Source organism: Pseudophryne corroboree, chromosome 6 (genome assembly GCF_028390025.1).
Source record: "Pseudophryne corroboree isolate aPseCor3 chromosome 6, aPseCor3.hap2, whole genome shotgun sequence".
NCBI lineage: Eukaryota > Metazoa > Chordata > Amphibia > Anura > Myobatrachidae > Pseudophryne > Pseudophryne corroboree.
The window spans coordinates 93689600-93695599 of NC_086449.1; the positions used below are offsets into that span (position 1 = coordinate 93689600).

A 6000-nucleotide genomic window follows, 5' to 3' on the forward strand; every position below is an offset into this window, starting at 1 on the left:
ACAAGGAGTGTATTACCTTATGTGTCTGCTTCCCAAAGTGAGGATTTAAACCTTGAATTTAATTATCAGCTAATTACAGATAGTTTATCATTTTCACATATACACCTACTACACCAGTGCGGTTTCCAATCCTTTTGCTTTTCAAATACCTGTATTTGTGACTGGTTCCCAGTCTTCTCGGAAATACCTGCACGGTAATATAAAGGTAACGGATATTCCTCCTTTAGGAATCTCTGTTCCTTAATTTCACTTTTTTTCGGAGTTCTCTCATATAATATGAGTTTTAATCTCAAACAAGAGCTGAGTTCAAGACGTAAAAATAAGGATAATTTAGACGACATCTTCCCGAGCGAAATAACTGATAATGAACCCCATATCAGCTGGGAAACTGACTTTCATAAACTAAATGTATTGTTACGAAAACAAATTCGGACCACTTGGGATCTTACAACCCTAGAAAACTACATTAAAAACAAAATATCTCCTAGAGGCCTCCGTCCAAGAATTTTTCCGGCCTTTGATTTAGCGAGTGAGAACCTAAAGAAGGAATGGGAAAATACTCTCCTCAAATGTTCTAGTGATTTAATGAACATTTTAACGAAACATAATAATCTGATATTGGAGGAATGCGAGCGTGATCTGGAAGAACTAGGTAAGAAATTAGAAACTTGGGAAAAAGACTTACAATTTCAGAAGTGTTTTGAGCATAACAAACAAGAATTACAGGCATACGAACAGTCCATTATTGACCGGAAACGAACCAAGTACGCCAGAGATAAAAAGGATTTTGCTTCTGGAAGAGTCTTCAAATGGCAAAGGGCCACCTGGAAAAGAAATACAGCTAAATATACAGGTGACTATTCATCCTCAGAAGCAGAAACATCAGGAACAGAAGACACTGTAGACTACATACCCGAAAAACATCAGAGTTCCAGAGGACAGGCAAGCATCAATCAATACAATCCTTCCCCATCTACTTCATCGTCTTTTTTAGGGGACCCCCGATCCGGGAGGACACGGGGAAGACAAAGAGGAGGAAGACGAGGAGGGGGCGGAAGAGGAAGAAGAGGACAACAACAATGGGATTTCTCACCCCCTCTGACCCGAAACACCCAGAGGAGATGACAACCACCAATCTGCTGACCATTGGGGAAAATAAACAACATGACAACAAACTCAAAATTATTAATCTTTCTGAGCACTCACTCACAGACTCACAGAAATCCATACTGAGTAAAGGCCTGACATTTTCTCCCACGGGGCACTTTGAAAGGTTCAGATGGGAAAAAGACTTGAAACTATTCGGGAGGAAATTATTATTGACAAAACTTTATAGCAATAAAACAACTCCCATTACAACAAGGGGAGAAACCTCCGATACGGAGGAATTTATAACCTCGGAGATAGAGGAGTCCGCAACCTTAGATCTTCAAGCGATGGAGGAAGAGGCACTAGCTGCATTGCATGAACTAGAACAAGACCAATATGTGCCAAACTATATGGATCACAGACCTCCTATCAGACCTGCTATTAAGAAGAAATCTACATATTTCCCACCTGAACACATATGCCCGGAAGTTCAGGTATTTCAGAAATTGGTGGCAAAGGAATTTGATTTAATCCATACCAATAAGAAATATCCCCGTCAATCGAATATGACGTATCAAGAAAGACAGGCCATGAGGGAGATACAAACATGGCAGGATGTCGTAATAAAGCCTTCTGATAAAGGGGGTAACATTGTGATTTGGCCTAAAAAGGACTACACTACAGAAGCATTACGACAACTGGAATCCACTGATTGTTACAAAAGGATACTTCTGAACCCCCTGGGCAACTACATATTGATCTATACTAAGATCATTACTCAGGCCCAAGAACAAGGGACGATTACAAGACAGGAATATGAATACTTACAAGTACAGAATCCAAAGATTCCTACCTACTACATGCTGCCAAAAGTCCACAAGAACATTCTTAACCCACCTGGAAGACCGATAGTATCGGGCATAGGAGGATTAACGGAAAAAGCTAGCATCTTTTTGGACTTGCACCTTAGACATCTCGTGCTGGGTCTCCCCTCATACATACAAGACACAGCAGATATACTTAGGAAACTGCATGATGTAAAACTGGAGGACAATCAATACCTAGTATCACTAGACGTAGAAGCACTCTATACCTCCATTGGCCACACGGAAGGTATAGCAGCAGTTGAATACTTTTTACACGCCGAAGGCTGGGAGGAATTTCATTTCTTTTTGATCAAACTGTTGCACTTTGTACTGCACTACAATTTCTTTGTCTTTAATGACAGATTTTACCTCCAAACGCGAGGCACAGCCATGGGGGCGGCCTGTGCGCCTACTTATGCCAACATCTTTTTAGGATGGTGGGAGAGAGAATTCGTTTTCAAAGACACCAATGATGATCTTACATCCAATATCATTATGTGGACAAGATATATAGATGATATCTTCATGATATGGGAAGGGGACCTACAACTATTACATCAGTTCATAGAGCGTCTCAATAACAACAATCTCAATCTCCGTCTAACTCATAACATCAGTCAGACGGAATTACCATTTCTGGATCTAATGATTTATAAGGACCCAGAGGGGATGATAGCTACAAGCCTGTATCGTAAAACAACAGCGACAAATACCTTGCTGCATCAGACGAGTTCACATTTTCATCCCACCATAGAAAACATACCGAAAGGAGAATTTCTGCGTCTTCGCAGGAATTGCTCAGATGATCATAACTTCAAAAAACAAAGTACAGAATTGGCCCAACGACTACGTGAAAGAGGATACAGTAATACCTCAATAAAAAAAGCATCACGGAATGCACAAATTACCTCGAGGGATAACATCATTTTTAAGAAGAAAGAGACAGCACACAATACAAACATCATTAGATTTGTGGGCAACTATTGCCAAGAATGGAAGGAGGTAAGTGCAGCAATACAGAAACATTGGCATGTATTACATGCTGACCCAGATTTATCAGAAAAACTCGGCTCACGTGTCTCCATGAGCTGGCGGAGGTCTAGAAACTTGAAAGATCAATTGGTACAAAGCCACTTTCAAAGAACACTCTCCAAGAAAAGCATTACAACAGGAACATACCCCTGTGGTAAATGCAAAGCTTGCAGACACATTGAAACGGTGAAGGAAGTAAAGGACAAGTATGGGACAGAATTTAAAATCAAAGATTATATGAACTGTCTAACTGAGGGTGTCATCTACTGCATCAAATGCAGCTGTGACAAAAAATATGTGGGCATTACCACTCGCCCACTGAAACAACGTGTCCTAGAACACATTGGGACTATACGCAATGCTACCTCTGACAAAACAAAGATGAAACCACTTACTACAGTAGCTCGCCACTTTTACCAACACCATGATAATAGATGGGAAGAACTCAGGGTCTTCGGACTCGAAAAAATCAAACTTGGAATCCGTGGGGGTAGTTTGACAGACACTCTACTGAGGAAAGAATGTGAATGGATTTTTAAACTAGGAACTATCCACCCTTTTGGTATGAACGAAAACATCAACTATGGTGTCTTTTTAAATTGAAACAATAATCTGACTGTTCAGACATCTTTCATAATAATTGTTTTTCTTTTATTTCCCTTCCCCCCCCCTTTTTTTTTTTTTTTTTTTTTTTTTTTCCTCCCCTTTTTTCCCCCCCTTTCCTCCCCCCCCTCCCTCCCTCCCCCCCTCCAAGTTTTCAATATTTTTATTCAATCACTTGCTTCACAATCAATAGATATCACTACACTAATTTGCGGTCTTTTTAGTGCACTAATAATTTATTATTTATGACCATATATCTCCAATATTATCCCTTTAATTAACTTTTTCCTCCCCATCTTTCCGTCACATACAATCTAATCCCTATCCTTCATCGTCACATAATTTAGCACCATGAGCTCACATTATTATAGCTTCACTATATTCCATGCACATGTACATACATAAGAAATAGTGGATGTATATATACATGGTCTCCATGCGATCAACAACTTATCACAATGCCCTTACAACAATGTAGCACAATCAACTTTATTTATTTTATTTTATTTTATATAGGAATATTATTATTATCATTTTATTAATCTTATATCATATTTATATTCATATAATATTATAAATAATTTATTTATTGCACATCATTATATAATACACTATAGTCTATTAACAACAGTCACTATCACACACTATTAATAAATGGTTTTTAAATATCCAAATTGTGTGTGTGTATCACATATACACACATATAATAAATTAATTTTTCCCTAGTTAAAAATATATTCATTTTCTGTACATAGAATCAGTATACTTACCCAAACAACAGATCTTAATAATTCATTAAATTGATTATCCAAAGTCACATTTATATTAATATTTATATCCTTACGTTTTAATTTGTACTATTCCCTTATTTCGTATGTCAGTATTATACCCAACCAGTCTTATCAGCTCTTTTTTACAATTAATTCTTGTGATCGTCCCTGAATAAACACTGATTGGTCCTCTCTACCGTCACTCATGACATATCTACCAATGAGAACCAACTGACCGATAAACAATATGACAGGTCAGAATACTTATCAATCCCCTGTGGAGAACCAATCAGCAAACAGGACTACTGCTATAAGAACAATCAAGGGTCAGAATCCACTGACGCCCTGTGACCAAGCAATATTGCGAAACGTACGTCAGGAAGAAGGAAGAGAGGCCACAACCTCACGGTCACGTGGTGCGCACACGTGACCGCTACCAGCCGATCACGGCAAAGTTCGTCGCTACGGGAACCAGCATAACAGGAAGAACAGTGCGGCCGGAGTACAGCAGCGGGCAAACACGCGGGCAGACGCGGCCAGCACCATCCACCAGGTTTTCCCCTAACATCTCGTTTACACAAGTAGGACAAAACAAAATGACTGCACATACGGATTAGGTAATATCTTGACATAAGCATTTGTTTCTCTGTGCATGATAAATCTATACCCACGGGGCACAGAGAATATTTCATTATATGCATATGTATGAGCAACAGATAAAATACCAACAGTAAGTAAACAAGTGCATATTTGCTACCAAAATCACGGATGTTGATGCATCAACTATCTTTGGGAGCCTATCAAACACATAAATGTTTTTTTCTGTGTGTAATGCAGAAATCCATGCTCTTTTGAAAACACCCAATTGACTATATATGTGGCATATTTACTGTTGTGTTGTTCCCCCGCTGCCTGAAGGTGATTTATGGTGAGGCATTAGAGTCGGAGATATCACTGTTTAAAGATATATCTTACTGCATAATCCATAGTGTGTGTGTGATACATCCATTTTGGGAACCTACCTAACACATAAATGTTTTTTCTGTGTGTTATGCAGAAATCCATGCTCTTTTAAAAACACCCAATTGATGATATATATGGCACATTTTCTGTAGTGTTGTTTCCCCGCTGCCTAAAGGTGATTCATGGTGGGGCATTAGAGCTGGAAATATCACCATTTATGATATACCTTACTGCATAATCCATGTGGGATACATCTATTTTGAGGTTTTGGAGTCCAAATTTGGAGGCCTCCCTCTCTGCATAATTTAGAATCAGTCGTTCTATATATTCTTAATTATCTGTGCAGAATAGATGTTTCTTCTACTTGTACTTGCGACTACTTTTGCCGTGAATATTTAGATGGGTACCTGATTTTTGTGTTATAATTTTGTGTTATTGAGAAACAACTTTTGATTCTTTTTCATCAGCTGCCTAGACACTTGTGGTCTACACAATATCGCAAATTGGCTCTTACCTGTGCCCAATTAGGACACAGTGTGACTAGGGTGAGCATAAGGTCTGCGGTCATACCCCACTGGAGATGCCCAATCTCATCTGATCTTGGAAGCCAAGCAGTGGAGGGCCGGTTTAAGTACTTGGATGGGAGACCACCAAGGAACACCCTGGTACTGCAATTA

The 6000-nt window shown here is 39.0% G+C and overlaps 1 pseudogene; it reads left to right on the plus strand.

Moving 5' to 3' along the window:
- The first annotated feature begins 5879 nt into the window (after positions 1 to 5879).
- LOC134937069 (5S ribosomal RNA) lies at positions 5880 to 6000 on the plus strand (annotated as a pseudogene).